Genomic DNA, 18,728 nt, shown 5'->3' with positions numbered 1-18,728 from the left:
GACAAAGCCGAAATGCAAGGAACACACAGTGATTTTCTCTGGGAGCTCAAATGCTTAAGATAGGTAACAGGTAAAGCTTCTTTAGGTAATAATACTAAACCCCTTGGATGACGAAATTTGGCTAAGGCATTTTGGAATAATCAAAACAACATTTCAGATGGTTTATAATGTGCTCAGCCTGCTGGTTTGTTCATTAATGCTGTCCCATCTTGCCTATAATTGTTTTCACACAACCAGTTAAAACAAAATCACGTGACTTTTTTTATGCTCATGCTGGAATTTAATTGGTGTTTACATTATAGCTAAAAAGTTTATCCTACTCAGTTGTGCAAATGTTTTTGTGCATTTTCAAAACATTATTTGCATCTTACCGCTTGCAATAAATGTTGCCATGAAGCAGAAGTTAAGAGTGTCCTTTTTTCTGCTATCGTGATGTACATCCTCTTGAAACGGTTCTGTAATGAGGAAAAAAACAATGTAGGGTGGTGCAGGAGTTTTGTCTTTGTAAACTGATTGGTTTGTTGAAAAAGGGCATTGCTAACAAAATAAAGGAAAAATAACAAATGGATGAAACCAGAGCAGAAATGAGACACCTACAGATAGCCCCGTCTTAAAAGAATTCCATGTGACAAGAAAGTAAAGAAAGTCATTTCAAGGGGCAGGAAAGGTTATGGTATTTGATTAAAGTTATGAGTGTAAATTACTTTTTACAAAATAAATTAAGTGCATAGATATACCAAGAACTATATACATATATAATTAAGAGTGAATTTTAATGCATGGTGACTTTGAGCATTTTTTACAGAGAACCAATGAATTTGTTCAACAATCTGTATGTTTTTTTCCATTATTTCAGCTAGAGCTAGTTGGAAACATGTCATGTTCATTTTTTTACAGTTATTTTTTTATAAATAAATCCAGTTTGAGAATCAAATACTTCTTTCAGTAATAATACCCTTTATACTATATATCACCTAAAAATTCTGAATTATTCAACAACAGCAACAAAAACTAGTACTAAACAATAAAATCTGCTTAAAATATATGGATGAAAACATAGCTGTGATTTTACTTAACAAGATAACCAAGGCATTTAATAAAAAAAAAAAATAAAAAAAAACGTTAATAAAATTACTGAAAGATTTGGTCACTTTGTCCACAACTTCTCCTTTCTGTGATCTTCTCAGAGAAAACTTTTCCGCCAAGAATTTTTCAGGTTTAAATCAGTACTCTGGACCCTCAAGTGTTTTCGGCTTCATGAAACTGCTTTACCAGTGTTTCTGTGGGTCAGTGTCCTGCATAAAAACGTCTGGTTGATTGGGTCATGAACGCAAAGAAGGAACTGCTTGTTTCTTGACTCAATGTCTGCTACAGAAAACACCACCAAACCATGACACTTTCTCATTTCAGGTTCAATATTTGCCATCACTTGACCAATTCTCTATCCCAGCATACTCCTGAATGAAGATTAGTCGAGCGTTTAGACTATTTATGCTGCTTTGGTCATTGCAGAAAGGGCTTTCAATCCAAATATCTTAAACAATAAGACACTGTATGCAAAGACAGATCCTTCCCCTGTTCAGAGGTGATCTGGAGAGCAATTCCACTGTTTCCCCCAGTATTCCTCCCCCTCTTGTCTAGATTATTCTACGACAGGGTGGCACGGTGGCTCAGTGGTTAGCACTGTCGCCTTACAGCAAGATGGTCACTGGTTCAAATCCCGGCTGGGCCAGTTGCCGTTTTTGTTTACATGTTTTCCCTAGGTACTCTGGTTTCCTCCCACAGTCCAAAGACATACAGTATAAGTGAACTGAATAAACCAAATTGGCACAGTATATTAGTGTTTAAGTATAGGGCATTCACCGCATAACCATATGCTGCTATAGTAGGCAGTTAAGTCACACCTAATAATCAAGGATTATCTTATACGCTCTCGAGACCTACCTGAGCTCAGACTCCCCTCTCTACCAATGGGTCAGCATGCCAAACACACTTTATTGTCGATTATCAGCACAAAGTGTGAACTCTTGAAACAAATGCGTGATCTTTTAATGTTTGATACAATTTGGTGTTTAAGTGAAGTTTCACAAACTAATTTCGAGAGGAGCATGTGATGTGATTCAATTATTAGCTAACCAATCAGATTAATCCAAATTTACTATAAGTAGCCTAGTAAAAAATTATTACCTTATCTACGTTTTCCGAAGAAACCCCCCATCCACCCCTTCTCCCCCCGCTTTCTTCCTATACCACGGGGAGCTCTCAAGAACTACCTGATCTCGTACTCCCCTTACATGCTCAATCAACCAGGTGGGAGCCCCGGGCTCAATTATCTTCGAGCTCAGGGTTCTCTCCCGAGACAGCATGCCAAACCTGCTAACATTTGTCAAACAATATCTAAGTGTAAACTCTTGAAATGGGGTTCTATGTAAAGTTGTAGAAGAAGAGCTATGTTTTGTTTTTTTTTGAGAATTTAAGGATTGCATAAAACTGAAGGCATTTAAATATTGTTGTTTCTTTTAGAATTGTAATAAAGTAATGTAAAAATCTTATGTTCACACACACACACACACACACACACACACACACACACACACACACACACACACACACACACACACACACACACATTATTATATATAAAAAGTATAAAATACAGTTCTGTCTGAGAGTGTTTCAGACACTGACCTACTTGAATGTGTTCTTAAGATTGGCCGTCTCATTTCATATTTGAATTGGAAAATGAATTGCAGAAATAGTTTTACATGATGGGAACCGTGGGCAGACAAATTTGCCTGAGGGGACTAAAATTTCCTAAGAAAAGTTTAAGAACCCTTTTACTTCCTGACAGGAAGGTTAAACATTCTCCTAGGCTGAATCTGTATGTGTGAGTATGTGTGAAATAAGGATAAGAAATGAATGCTGAGCAGTTAATTAGTCCGAGTGCTGTCGACCGAGATCAACACAGACAAATGAAGAATAGAGGGAGGCACGGCAGAACTACGATTAGATTGAGTGACTCCGACAGCATTACTAAGTGGAGGAATCTGCACATGTGCATTTGTAGAATTACAATCTAATATGACACCGCTCGCTTTGTTTGTTAAAATAAATGAAAAGTAAAATCAGGCGAGAGAGAGAGAAAGAGAATGGCCACATGCGCACATTGGGATTTGGCACAAATAAATAAACAGACTTACATGGATCCCCAAGGACCACGGTAATACAATAGCCAGGCACTAAACATATGCATATCCAGATTTCTACACGGCATGTGATTGCAATACACACTGCAATTGTGATCCCACAGAGAAGACTCGCACGTCTCCTAATTTATTGTTCTGTTTAACTCAGCACAGCTTTTCATGGCTGAGACTATCATTATCTTTTTGTCTTCAGGGCCGAATAGTGGTGTATAGATTAAGAAAGTAACCAGCAGGCTTGAAAAGTCATTTTCTCAGTGGCGTTCAATGCAGCACTTTAATGGAACAGAAAATAATTTCTATCCTGGTAGGGAAATATCATGCCATGATAACTGATCCACTTTTTTTCCAAGTAAAGGAAGACATTTGTGGATTCATTTTTAGGCGCTCAACATTATAAACGGCACTTGAAAATAAAATAAAGGCAAACAATAAAAACCAAAAAACGAACTGCACTGTTAAACTGTCGCCCTTGGCCTTTTGTTTTCACTTGGTCTCGCTGTTAGCAGGGTGAAATACTCAGGGCAGGCTTTTGAAAGAAAAAGACTAAACATCCATCCCTAAAACCAAAACAAACACTTTGTCATGTTTTTATGCATATATATTAGGCTGAAAGATTCAAATTCTGTCTTATTGCAATGTTGGAATGCAGTGATTAATCTGCAACTTGCACTACATTACCATTATAACCTACAGCAGTTTCTGTACAATCTGCTCTTGTAAGATAACCCAGACTAATGATTTGAAATCTATTCATATATGTCTATTTCGCCCTGTTCTTCACAGCACTGGAGAAGGTCATTCGGATAATAACTCATATGGGAGGACCATTACAGGAGTCACTAAATCTGCTGTAAAATTCATGCTACTGCAATGTTCTGGCAATTACGTAATGTAAATCAGGACAAAAGCTTTTGTTTTCTCTGATTACGACCAGAAAGCTGCAGACCCGAAATCAAATATTAGCTTCTACTGTAGCATAATTTAGTAAAATGTCTAAAAAAAGACAGACAGACAGATATGGTTATGTGTAAGAAACAGAAAGACAGATAGTCAGTCGGACAGATGGATAGATAGACAGAGGAATGGATGAGCTTCATTTGCAGAACTTTAGATGGATGGATGGATGGATGGATGGATGGATGGATGATCAGACAGACCAATAGATTATCAGACAGACAGACAGATAGGCAAGCAGACAGACTGGAACAGAATAGTTTGTTGTGAGATAAAATTATATCGATTGGATGAAAGATTGGATGGATAGATGGTCAAACAGATAGACAAACAGACAGAGAGACAGAGAGACAGACAGGCAGGCAGACAGACTGGCAGACTGACAGATATTGAAACATAATAAAAGATACAGAAATATTAATAGTCAAACTGATAGATGGATGGATGGATGGATGATCTTTATTTGTACAAGTTTGGATGAATGGATGGATGGAATGATGAATGAATGAATGAACGAACGAACGAACGAACGAACGAACGAACGAACGAACGGATGAATGAATGAATGGATGGAATGACGAATGAATAGATGAATGGTCAGACAGACAAAAAAACTGATTTGGAAACAAACTGGTTATCTGTAAGTGACAGAACTATAGATGGTCGGTCAAATAGACTGATAGATGCACAGATAGATGGATGGATGAGCTTCATTTGCAGAAATTTTGAAGAATTGATGGATGAATGGATGGTCAGACAGACACACAGACAAACAGACAGACAGATATTGAAACAAAATGGCTTGATGTAAGAGAAAGAAAGATAATAGTCGAAGGGACAGATGGATGGATGAGCTTCAATTGCAGAACTTTAGGTTAATGGATGGATGGAATGGTGGATGAATGAATGGATGGATGGAAAGATGGTCATACAGAGAGACAGACAGACGGACGGACGGACGGACGGACGGACGGACAGACAGACAGACAGACAGACAGACAGACAGACAGACAGACAGACAGACAGACAGACAGACAGACAGACAGACAGACAGATAGATAGATAGATAGATAGATAGATAGATAGATTATTTATAAGCTTTTTGCTCATCCACCTATTTGTATTTGAATCAGAGGCTAGTCACATGCTAGCCAGACTGCTAATGTGCATTTAACAGGCAGAATCAATGACTAATCAATACTGTTTCATAAAGAGCTTATAATGAGGAAAATCCACACAGAAACTTTTAAGCACACACACACACACACACACACACACACACACACACACACACACACACACACACACACACACACACACACACACACACACACACACACACACACACACACACACACACACACACACACACAAAAGTATTTTGCGAGAACCACCCTGAACCATAAACTGGTGCTTTGCTTGGTTGGAGTAGCATAAGTCACTCTGACGGTTTTGTGAGACATAGATTTGAGAAAGTCTTAATGTGTGACAGGGACACAATTCACATTCATTAGATGCATTTCCTGGATGAGTGAATGTGTGCAGAGGATCGTATCTGAGAAACGAGCATAACAACAACAACAACAACAAAAACTGCTTTTGTTTAGCACAACTTGCACAACAGACACAATTTAATATGTATTTCCCAGGTCAACATCAACATCTCAAATGCTTATGCCTATGCTAAAAAATGCACCTAATATAGGAAAGTTGAATTTAGGTAAAACCTCGCCAACTACCAAAGAACAGGCCGGCACACGGCATTCTGGGATTTCTTCTTTGTATTTTTTTGCATTCCATCTGAAACTGCATTTTTCTATTTCTTTTGTGGAAAAGTCACAATGGCCCCTGGCATGCCTCTGAGCGGCACATCTGCCCCTCTCCCATTGATTTCTGAGTATCCACAAAAAAACTAAAATAAGCCTACTTAAATTTATGCATGAAGTCAGGCTAGATGTCTGATATCACCCATCCACTACTTATAATCATGTATTTCAGGGTGAGTTGGACGAAATCTTTTTGAATGAAACTATTTTTCAGTTTTGTCACGACGCAAAGATAAAAGAAAAGAAAAAGAGATCCTTAAAACTATTCTTTCCATTCTGAAACAGAAAAAAGAAAGTGATGCTTAGTAGAAATCATAAGAGAAAAATCAATTACTACTTTATTACTGACTATATGTAATATCTCTTCTCTGTATGTTTTTTAATAAAGGCTGCAGTGAAGATTTCCAGGACATTGGAGACAATGTGGCTTAAAGGTAATATGTTATAAATATTGTTTCATTTTTTTTACACAGATTGATTGTTTCACTTCACATAACCTCAATATAACATGTATTAATTCAGGTTTGTTTATTGAATTCAATTCATCTTTATTTCTATAACGCTTTTGCAATGCAGATGGTGTCAAAGCAGCTTAACATAGAAGTTCAAGTAATTTGTAACTGTCAGTCCAGTTTTCAGCAACATATACTCATTCTGAAAACGTAGCCCTATACGTACTGGTCAATCAATACAATTGGTTGGGTTTAGGGAAGGAAGAAGGTGGCTCAGTCGATCGTCAGTTCGTCATTCAATCAATCAGTCAGTCAGTCAAACAGTGGCCTCTGGTGAATGAAATTTGAAATCTCACAAAGCATACACAGCTGCCTCTGGTGGATTGGCAAAAACAAAAATTCTATTCACCGGAGGTTGGAGAATGCTGGACATCTAGTGTGGACAAGCTGCAGGTGTGAGTAAGGTCACCAGCTGGTGTACAGACTGGCCCAAGGGATCAATGCAAGAAGACTCGTTTGTCACTTCTGAGTTTATAATAGTCTAAAAGGTGATAATAATAGTTAAACATGGCAGTTTGTTCATGTTTTAGGTTGCTGAAAAAATAATTTACTTTTTTGTTTTTTTTGGGGCTTCTGTTTTGTTTTGTCATGTATCATTCACGCGTTTGTCAGTTTCTGAAAGGATCAGATGTCAAAAGCACTTCAATAATCACATGCGTGTTATCATCATCAGCTCAAGAAGTTCATTTATTTAAGTATAGAGGGGCACGTGAGCTCTCTCTAGAAAGTGAAATGGCTTGCGCTTCAGACGGCCTTGTAAACAACAAAGGGGCACAGGCTAGATGCTGCTCTTCTTCTTGGCTTTGATGACAACAAGGTTTGTTTGAGCTTGGGTCGACCATGGCTGGTTTATATATATATATATATATATATATATATATGTTTATTTAAAAATGGTGTTTCCTTTGTTTTCATTCTCCTGGCTTGTGCACGAGCTAGTGACGTAACTCTGTAAATCAATTGCGTGAAGCTGCAAGTCTTGCTCCGCCTTTTGGTACCCTATTGTTGTGCTAGGTACCCTTTCAAAAAGGTAACCCAAAAAGAGGTATGGTATCGTTTACTTTTTGGTGCGTTTTGACAGTTAGAATGGCCACAAAAATGTACTGAACCATACTGTACCGTACCACAAAGTGAAAAAAGGCCATTATGTTTTGAATTATTTTTTTTTTTAATAAAACATGAATAGCTCACAAACGGAAAGAACTAAAAAACTGATTCTCAGAGTGGTTAGAAGACTTTTTTGCTTCCCCAAAGAAATGTATTCTTTGTATTTTAGAAGATTATTTTAATTATCTTCTATAAAAAAAATATGTGTAAAGAAAAGTTTCCATGGATGTGATGTCTTCATGAACCCACCCATGCTAATGAAGAACATTTCATTTGTATCTCTGTGTCCATTTCATGAATCACCAGGAACCATGGGTTTCAGTTAAAAATCTTGTTTAATGTTGTACTAAGGGGAAAAAAGTAATCAAGGATGGTCTGAGGGGGAGGAAATTAACTCAAATGATTCAATGTGGGTGAAAGATCCCTTTAATAATTCCAACCCTATTTTCAATGCAAAGAACCCCCACCGATGAAAAGTAAAAAATGTATGACATCTTTTCTTATCATCATTTCATACTACTTTTACTATTTTGGAAAGCCTAGAATACAATCTCTTTCTTTTTAGTAGAATTGCTCTCCTCCTCAAGCCTCTTTCTCAGTTTAGCGTTTTATTAGTTTCAATTCGTCATATTAGATTCTTTCTTTTTTTTTCCCTCACCCTTTCCTTCCTTTCTTTAATTTGTGCAGGCCTCGGGGAGTAGGGGATGGTTATATTGGCATCCAGGGAGACAGTCTATTGATTTCTATCTTTCTTTCACTTCTTTCAAGCTTTTCAATTCTCAATCTCTCTCTTTCTGCCACATTTCAGGAGCGCTTGGTGAAGAGCCGTCGAGGTGCTCTATGCCCTTGACTGAGCACCATCGGCTGTAATTTCACCCCCTTCGCTCTCTTTCTCTCTAAGTATCTTTCCCCTCCCTTTCCTTTTCGCTTCTCTTTTTCATCAAACAGAGCAACACCTTTTGCTTCTTCACTGGGAATCATGGTCTCTTTTCACCATTTTACTCAATGTAAGAGTCCACTTGTTTATATAACACCTGTTTTTTTTCATCTGAACACACTGGCAAACATTCACACTGCGAAAAAGCCTTTTGCACTACGTGACTGACTGTTCCTCCAAGGGTTTCATTAACACCTCTTCATCCCGTAATCATATCGGAGTCGGTCTTTATACTATATGCCCTTCACGACCCGCTGCATCAGCCTTCCGTTCCTTCCACTGAATCAACACTCGCCATAATTGCCGCTCGTTTGCTTTAGTAACATTCGGATGAACAATCACGGCGTGATGCTGAAGTATTTTGCTCCGTGTGATCTGTAATTTGTTTTTAGTTCTATACAATTATAACACGCTAGCAAAGATAAATACCATTTTTTTTTCCTAGTCCAATTATTGAGCGCTTCAGTTTCTTCACTTCCTCCCGGTGACCCCGCGGCTCACTGATGAAGCGATGCGTTCATCTATCCTTGGTTTTCTTTCTTTCGCAAAAGCTGATTCAATGGCACTTGAGCTGCTTGGATATTCAAGGGCAATCAGAGAGACGGCATCAATCCGAGCACTACGCTGGCCTCCACGGTGAGCTTTAACCAGAGGAGTGGCCTGGGTTAATGTTAACGCCAGACAGATTGAAGGATCGGTGGTCTTGAGGGAGGAGAAGAACCTTTGAATGCCTTCTGCCGTCCTGATTGACCCATTAAATCATCTAAAAGTGCTCACAAGAACAAACATACTGAAGCGTGCGGGGGGGTAGATGATGATCTGGGCAGAGCTGGCCTTTGAATGCATGTCTTGGGGCTGAGTTCTTTCAGAAGCAATGCCTCGCAGCATATTGTGGGCAGTCTGTTCCGCTTTATCAAAGATTGATCAAAGACACTCTTGAGATACGGCTAAAGCAGTGAGCTGGGGGAGAGGATATGTCTCTCTTACAATGAATGCATCTGAAGGAAGCGAAATGTAAGAAACAACTGATGACAGTCCAATGAATTCTATCAGAGAAAACAACACATGTACTGCAGTCAATTGTTACACTTTTGTTTACCATACTAAAAGACATTGTTTAGATTTTGTATTTCAACACATTTGTTAGGGTTTTGTGTTTTAAGAGATAATATACTGTACGCAAATATTCTGTCATCATTTACAATTTTGTTTTGTTTTGTTGAACACAAAAGAAGATATTGTTAACATTTGTGCAGAATGTTTAAATGGACAAAACCAGACCTTCCCTGTTAGTCCCCTTCTAAAGACATTACATCTGACCAGAAGTAAAGATAAGTCATTTTGTAGGGGAAGGGAAGGTTATGGTATTTGATTAAAGATTAAGGCAAATTAAATTTTTTTTACAAAATAACAAAGTGCACAGATACACCATTCATAACAAGCACTACTATATATATATATATATATATATATATATATATATATATATATATATATATATATATATATATATATATATATATATATATATATATATATATTAACAACTAAAAATTGAGTTATCGATATGAATATGTGTACCAATAATCAAGCCTAATGAAACAGGCCTTATGTCTAATAGCATATAATATTTTCTGGTAGTAGACCACCATCAGCCGACATCCTCTAGCCCAGGCATTAGCATGTACTGTAGTAAAACAAAGGTTGTCTTCACTTAGCCTCTTTCACACTGTCCTTGTGGACAATCCCCTGTGATTTCTCCACAATAAAGCGAGTTACTGAAGCCTCTGATACGGCCAGCAAAAGAACAGAGAGTATGAATCCTCATTAGCAAAAAGCCCTTGTCGGAGGGCATCCAAAGCAACCCCTGCACACTCCCCTGGCATGACAAAACAGCAACAGGACAAGGACACCTTACATTTCATTAAAGACACAACCTGTGGTTCAGCCTCAAAGGGGAACATTTCAGAAGCCAAAGTCAATGGAGAGATTTTCCCGGTAAATGAGTATTTAATTGAATTTAATTAGATTTGTGAGAATATTCCTACACATCTATGACCATTGGCGTGTTTTAAACTGCAGGAAGAATTGAAAATGTGATTGGTTTTACACGGCACAGAGTCTTACATGGAAAACCACTAATAAATGTAAAAATGCATATCGTGTTCTCTGTGGAAAGATGGAAAAAACGTAGGTGGCACGGTGATGGTATCAGACTGCAATACCATAACACTTTGATATATGCTAATGGTACTGAATGATTATCATATTCATTTGATTTCATAATAGTGGTACTGCTGGGAAATAAATGAAAGCCCACTTGAAAAACAAAGAGGCACTTCAGTTGTAGGGTGTGCAGTCTATAAATACACTGCTTCCCTTTCAGGATGTCCTGACTTGTATCTCGGCGATGTGCTGTTATAAATGGTGGCAGTTAAATGGTGCCTGTCAATATCATCGGAATGGGGTGATTAATGAGGGGAGAAAAATGAAACGAATCCTTTTGTAAAAAAGGGCAGAAGAAAAAACAATAAAGTCTGGAGTGGAAAACATCGATCAGCGCGAAACAGACAGATGGTGCACAAGATGACAAGTTTCATCTCCCTCTTTGACTGTCTCTCTCGCTGTGATTTATGACGGGTATTAATTGTTGTGATAATGGTTTAAGCCTTTGTGCAAGAATGAGAGAGGGAACGAAAGACTTCTTGAGAACACATTATTACAAGTGCACACTTTTATGTGCTCACTCGTAAAGATGATTTTTCAAGAAGCAAGTCAATCAATCAATTAATCAATCAATCAATCAATCAACCAACCAATCAACCTAATAATGATTTGTCCCAAAAGACTTACTGCAAATATGAATTAAATTTCAATATGGACCTTATTCCAAAATGGATTAAAATAATTTATTTCCTCACAGATTGTTGTCCTTGTGTAAGGTTCTCCTCTCTCCACAGAAGAACGCTGAAGCTCAGACATGTGACAATCGGGTTATTTATCACCTCCCTGACTAAGGGCCTTCTCCTTTTCCTCACTCAGCTTAGATGGCTGGTCAGCTCTAGGAAGAGTCCTGGTGGTCCACTGTGCTCATTGAAGTTTTTAGAGCAGCAGATATTTTTCTGTAACCTTTCCAAGCTATGTGCCTTGAGACAATCCTGTCTCGGAATACTACAGAGAATTCCTTTGTCTTTATGCTTGTGCTTTGACATGCACTGTCAACCCTGGGACCTTATATAGACAGGCGTATGCCTTTTCAAATCATGTCCAATCAATTGAATTTACCACAGGTGAACTCCAATGAAGCTGCTGAAACATCTCGAGAATGATGAGTGGGAACAGAATGTACCTGAGCTCAATTTAGAGCTACACGGCAAAGTCTCTGAATACTAATGCCTACTTCAGAATGCGTGATTTTAGCCCTGATTTTGGCTCGCCGACAGGTTTTGAGAAATCGCCGACAAATGCCTGAAATCACAGGCAAATCGCTGCTCGTGCACGTGAGTGACAATCACACAGTATGAACGATCAAAGACGCAATCTGAGAGAATCGCCGATGAGTCGCCGATGCCTGTGAGATATTTGGCATGCTAAATATCTGGAGCTGTCGGCGATTCAAATCATGCCGTGTGAATTGAGTTTTGACTGAAAATAACATCAGCGATCGCCTACAGCCAATGAGAGAGCAGCTTTCACTTGTGTGTGCGTGTGTGTATACCTGCTGCAGGCCAGCGGGAGGCTGGGGGAGAAGTTAAAAGCACTCATTTTCGGATTATTTGGACCCGCGAAATGGAGGGAAAACTAGTGGAGGTTTGACAGGACTCAGGACCAACCGTGTCTGTTTGACGTTTCATACAGAAAGAAATTAGTTTATTATCAACGTTGAGGAGAAATGGCTAATTCTTTAAACCCCGGTGAGCAAACATGTACATGTTCTACCCCATTAAAGGCTTCTTTCTCATTATGTAGTTAATAACAAAAGACATACTACATGTTTTTGGCTGTGAGACGTAGTTTGGACGAAGTTGTCGGCGATTCTCACTATAGTAAAGTCATGCAATGTGAATGTCCATGTCGCCGAACCATCTTGCAGTGTAAACAAAGCAGCGACGAAACGCCAGCCCAGATAGTCATGCAGTGTGAAAACATCTGTGACACGACTAGTTGGAAAATCATGCAGTCTGAACTCGGCATTAGGTACATGTGATTTTATGTTTTTTTTTTATATATATATAAATTTGCAACAATTAAAAATATATATATATTTTTTCACATTGTCACTATGAGGTATTGTGTGTAAAATGTTGAGGAAATTTAATCAATTTTGGAATAAGGCTGTAACATGAAAAAATTTGGAAAAAGTGAAGCGCTATAAACATCCGTATGCAATGTACGAGGTGTATGTGTATTTTTTTTTATCTGTTCAATATTTATATTTATATCAGTTTTATACATTTATATCAATGTTTCAGACTTATTTTATTGAAACAGACATGAAGTTCAGAGTAAAAGTTACATGAAGACTTCAGCACACAGACATGCTCAAATCAAGAGATTGCAGAAACCAACTTTACTTTTAAAGCACCTGTATCTTAAACCACAGCATCCCAACGCTCAAGAATAATTCCACAAAGCCCAGCATTTCTGAAATTCTGGCCGCCTAAACCGCTAATTATGTCATGAGCATGTGACAGTGTGTTGGCTGTGGAATGTTGTGAGAGTCTATGATAATTAGGATTTGTTTGTTTGTTTGGAAACTTCACTTGCCAGAACAAATCCAGCGGCTTTCATTGCCCACACACAGACCCTCGCAAATAAATAAAACATAAATAAATAAATGTGCAAACATATAAATGGCTAAAAACTAGCACTAAAAGTGGGATGCTTCGCTACTGAAATGCATACATCTTTTTGAGCTCTTTCACTAAACAAGCCACTTGAAAGAACGCACAGTTATTTATCAGAACAAAGGCTCTGACACAGTTTGTGTTTTGCGCTTTATTTCTAGCATGCAACCAAGGCCGTTTCTACTGCATTTAAAGAAAACCTTGTATGCTTAAAAAGGAACATATTCAGACTTTTCTTTTTTTTGCAGCAGTTCACCATTTTGTTTACTTGCTATAGCAACTACAGATTTAAAATATCTGCACTAGAAACAATATAGTTGTTCACACATACTGTAAGAGTCTCTGTAAATCCAAGCATTTTGGTTGAATTCAGGTTTTAATGGAAATGTGCATAAAATGTTGGTAAAATGTTGTATATTCGAAAAATTATTATCCTATGTTTGATTAATCCTGTGAAATACTGTGTAACTCATAAACACACAATTACCATGCATTGTGATGTCACTGTGGTAATGTCCTTTTAACATTTACTGTAAAGAAAAGAGAATTCTTATTTGCAAAGCCAGCACATCTAAACAAAACAATAACATCCCAGCAGGCACACAACATCATAAGATGTTAATAATAGGTTAGATTTAGGTCGTGACGTCAGGTGACCAAAATTCAATGTCTAGCCACCATCCAAGGATAACGTAACTATGACGTCCAATAACATCGTCAAATGAAGTTGATATTTGGTTGATTTTAGGTTATGTTAGAAAGTGACGACAATCCAACGTCGAGCCAACATCCTAAACCAACGTTATATTAACGTCAAACACTGACATTTATGACAACCAAAATCCAACGTCTTATAGACGTCATAGTGATAATGTTCACACAATATCATGTTGTAACATTATTAGACTTTGATATTTGACAGATTTTAAGTTGAACATTGGATATGGTTGTCGGCCTGACATTGGATTCTGACGTCCACCCAATTTTCATTTCCAAACAAAATTCAATGTCTCCATGACGTTGGGATACAATGACAATCTGACGCCAAGTTGACGTCCTGTGCCTGCTGTACAGTGTTGAATTTGGTCTCATCAACAACCTCATTTGTTCCCTTGATTACCCTTGACTTATTTCCATTTCCACTATCAGAAGTGTCAAAATAGTGAGCTGATTCCTTACCCTACCACTTTTTGGGCCTCTTTGGGTGGAGCTAGACTGTTGAATTCTGATTGATTTACAGGGAATCACCACTTTTTTGATTTGCCATGTCTACGAAAAGATAGATTACACCAACACATGAAGCACTGTTTTTAAATACACAGCCAAAACATGACACCATAATAATACAATGATGGCACACAGCAATGAACCATCCAGAAACAAAGCTCAAACAACACTTGTCACCTATTTGTGACAAACAGCCACATCCCACAAAGCAATAAGAGAATCTGCTATTTTATGTCCTCATTTGATGTTTATGGAGCTGTTAACATGTCACGTCTAAACATCTACATTTAGTGATTTAGCACTGCAGACACTTAACTAAATCAACTTTCAATAGAGAAGGCATCCAGCAATTCAACAAGAGGCAATACACACAAAAAGAAGAGCTAATTATATAAAACAAATGCTTGTGCTGAGAGAATTGAGTGTTTCTACAGGTGGTTTGTCAAGCCCACTACTTTTGTGAAGCTTATGGAGTGATCGTTTAAAGTGTCAAGGAGATGAAAGGGTGTGTTTTCTACAGGTGGTTTGCCAAGCCCATGCGAATGAACCCTAAGATTAAGCCCTAATTCTACTCCCGCTTACACAGCCACATATCCACCCAAGTGTCAAGGTATTGTAAGGACTTTGGCTTTGTGGAAACGAAGAACTGAGGGAGGACAAGAGTCCTTCTTTCTTTTATATATTGTTATTTTATGCAGGAGTTTTGAGTGCTCATTTGAAAAAGCTTTCTGTAAAGGTTTGTTGTTTACGGGATTTGTGTTGTTCTGCCATCCTCTTCACCTCTTTGAACCTTTTTCTCTGAGCATTTGCTCTCGGGAAGCTTCTGGCTTCATGCAGACAACCTGAGGTTCGAGTTATTCTCCCCCCATGAACATCTTCGAAGGAATACTGAATGTACGGCTATTAGGATCAAAAGAGAACGAATGAATGGAGAATGTTAAGATAGCTTTATGCGACAGGCTTTTCATAGTTCTTGCTCATCGTTATTCAATGTGCAGCATTCGCATAATTACACTTGTGTGCCATTTGGTCACTTTGTCATGATAGTCATAAACGTGCTCATTTTTTCAGTTGGCCATTCATCCATCCATTCAGTTACTCATCACTCGCTCATTTACACACTTATTCTTTTACTTTCTCCCTCCTTCATTTGCATGTTAATTAATTCATGTATTCGCTTGCTCTTTCATTACTGACTCAAACAGTAAACTGCAGATTCATTTCTACTGCCATTAATCTGTCCAGTCAGTTGTTTTGTCATTCACTCACTGCACACTTACTGACTTATTTACCCTTCCCACTCTTTTAATTATTCATTGGCTGACTCAGTCATTCAAATAATTCATTCATGCATTCTCTTATTCAGTCATTTTCTTATATTCCATTCACATGCACTGAATTATAGCTATAATAATTGATCAATTAATCTCATAGATAGTATTATTATGTAATAATAATAATAATAATAATAATAATACAAATAACAACAACAATAATAATAATAATAATACAAACAACAACAACAACAACAACAACAACAATAATAATAATAATAATAATAATAATGCATTTTATTTTTAATATACTACAGTATAACTAAACTAAACAATACAAAAACACAAATTTTATTATTAATAACTGTGTCTGTTATGGTTTGTGGGAGTTTTTGTCGCTTTCTTCCTCTCTGTCACTCTCTCTCTCCCTGTCTATCATTCGCTCTTGTTCTCTCCCTATCACCTTTTGTTCTGCTATTTTTGCCTTCACAGGTTTTGTCCTCGTAGACCAATGAGTCTTTGTTCCACAGACTTTAAATTTGACTGGCACGCCTCGCTGTTCAGTGCTGTGTGTCATAACGCTTGTTTCTGTTTATGCATTATGATTTGCTCCTTCCTGTCTCTGAACTGAAACAAAAATCTGTAATCCCAATATGGTTTAAATGTTTATCATTCCTTTTTGCGAAAAAAGGAAAAGGTTAACAGATTGTGTGACATACATTCTGCCCGTAGCTAGATGAATGATCAGAAACATTAGCTAAGTGGGTGAATGGTGCTTGTTGTATTATTATTTTTTTAATATTATTTAAGGAGCGTATTTAGCGGTGTCAAATACGGCGAAGATTTCGGTTTACTTTTTTTTCATGTTTTTATTTCCTTTGTGAAGTTTATTTACAAACTAATTTCAGGAGGATCACATGCTTATGATCGTCCACGGTTGGTCCCACATTAGCTTATGATTGATTCACCAATCAGATGCAATAACTCACTATAACTCACAATAACTTTCTTATCTCAGTATCTTCGTCTTGAAGAATCTAGATGGGCGACACTGAGGCCCAGTGATTAGCACCATTGCCTCACAGCAAATATTAAAGTCCCTACTAAACCAGTCAACATTTCTGTGTGGAGTTTGATCATTCTCCCCATGCTCACGTGGGTTTTCCCCGGGTTCGTCGGTTTCCTCCCACAGTACAAAATCCTGCAACCTAAGTAAACTGAACATACCAAATTGGCATCATAGTCAAGCCCTTAGCAAGCTGTGTATCACTCCTTAGCCATGCCTATATCTGTCATCAGCCAGAAATAAGTCAGAGGGAGTTTATCGAGATCTACCTGAGGTCAAACTCCCCTCTCGCCCTGCTAACGGGAGGGAGCCCAGGGCTCGAGGATCTTATAAGCTAAGGGCTTTCTCCCGGGACCGCATGCCAAACAAGCTTTATAATCACTCATCAGCTAAGTGTGAACTCTTGAAAGTTTAGAGGTGATCTTTGGCTCCACTCTATTTGTTTTTCCTCCAGTAACTTTTGGTTTGGTCTTATTTCTGTGATTGTTTCTATTTATTTTCAATAGCTCTTTTTAAAGCTCACAAGCCTCACTCTTTTTTTGTTGGCTTTGCCATTTTCCCTTATAAAAGAATAAACAAGTTAATTGCTACAGTTGTTTGTCCTTGCTTGTATCCAACCTTTCAATCCTAAGTGTTACGTTTTCCATCCCTAGACACCTTATTCAATTTTAACAGTGTCTTAAGCAACTTTTTAAAGTTATCTTAATATGTTGGACAAATATAACTGTGTTTTATTTGTCACTTAATCAGCTAATTAAAAATTAATTTCACTTTACTTATCACTCACAAAAAGTAATTATTTTATGGATTTCCATCTTCATTCACTTATTTAAATTTATTTCAGCATTTATTAAGACACAGTAACCGCCCCCACATTAATTCCTCCTAATAATATATATGTAATCATCAATATTCTGCCCAATTTAAATGAATGCAACAAGTAACATCTGTTCCATCCAGAGGGACCCTCAATCTGCAGTTTTACAGTGCTCACCTGAGATTTCCTCCAGCAGGCAGGAATGCAGGGTAAACCGTCAGGAGATTATCCACTGTCAGCTGTCAGTCTCCCAAGTAAGAGCCGCCCGCTGTGAGAAAGACACACACACATACACACACTTGATCAGAACTGCTCTTTTCCACTGGCCCAAAATCCTGTACATCAAAACAATGAAGCAACTCCGCCCTGTGCTGAATATACATCCTGTATTTTAATTGGATGCAATGCAAGCGTCGGGGGGACATAATGAAAGACAAGCAATTAAGCAAAAAAGGGCAAGTCAGTGGCACCTTCGCCCCCTCGTTAAACGCCCAGGAGCCAGTTGCTTTGTCAGCCCATTTCTGATCCACTTCCTTTTGAAACAGCAAACATTAAAGGCCAGAAATGATTTGTTAAAATTAAAAGGAGTTCCCTCTTTGAAAGGCTATGATCATTTATCTTTCAGGATGCTTTAACAAGCCTTCGGGGGACAACAGTGTTGGAATATCTATGTAAATTAGAATGACTGTGGGGAAAAAAGGGGGATGACAAGAGCAGTTGTTGTGTTTTCAGGCAATTAAAGTGTGGCTTTAAGTTTTTGTCCACAGAGAGAACAAGCGAGGAGTTAAAAAACAAAACAGTTTAACCGAGAATGGTTCAGAGAGAACTATAATCATTTACTGGATTATGAAAAAAGAAGCGAGCATGAATAATTCTTCAGCTTCATGATTGTCAAGAAGAAGATAGTTTAGCAGGTTTAGTGAGTTTAGCCTAGTATCTTTTTCTCTCCACTGTA

The 18,728-nt window shown here is 37.9% G+C and overlaps 1 protein-coding gene across 12 annotated transcripts in view; it reads right to left on the bottom strand.

Annotated features, from left to right (window-relative positions):
* htr2cl1 (5-hydroxytryptamine (serotonin) receptor 2C, G protein-coupled-like 1) overlaps positions 1–18,728 on the bottom strand; it is a 186,930-nt gene that overhangs the window by 44,951 nt on the left and 123,251 nt on the right. For 6 of the 12 annotated variants that reach the window (XM_087258326.1, XM_087258333.1, XM_087258325.1 and 3 more), the window contains 2 exons: positions 17,951–18,041; positions 372–455 (listed from right to left, as the gene is read on the bottom strand). The gene's annotated coding sequence lies outside the window, so the exon portion shown is untranslated. The remainder of the gene's footprint in view (positions 1–371; positions 456–17,950; positions 18,042–18,728) is intronic. The other 6 variants (XM_087258327.1, XM_087258332.1, XM_087258324.1 and 3 more) reach the window with 1 other exon arrangement.

This window comes from Danio rerio, chromosome 7, assembly GCF_052040795.2.
Source record: "Danio rerio strain M-AB ecotype USA chromosome 7, GRCz13ab, whole genome shotgun sequence".
NCBI lineage: Eukaryota > Metazoa > Chordata > Actinopteri > Cypriniformes > Danionidae > Danio > Danio rerio.
The sequence above is the reverse complement of the archived record's forward strand: the minus strand, read 5'-3'. Positions and strand labels throughout refer to the sequence as shown.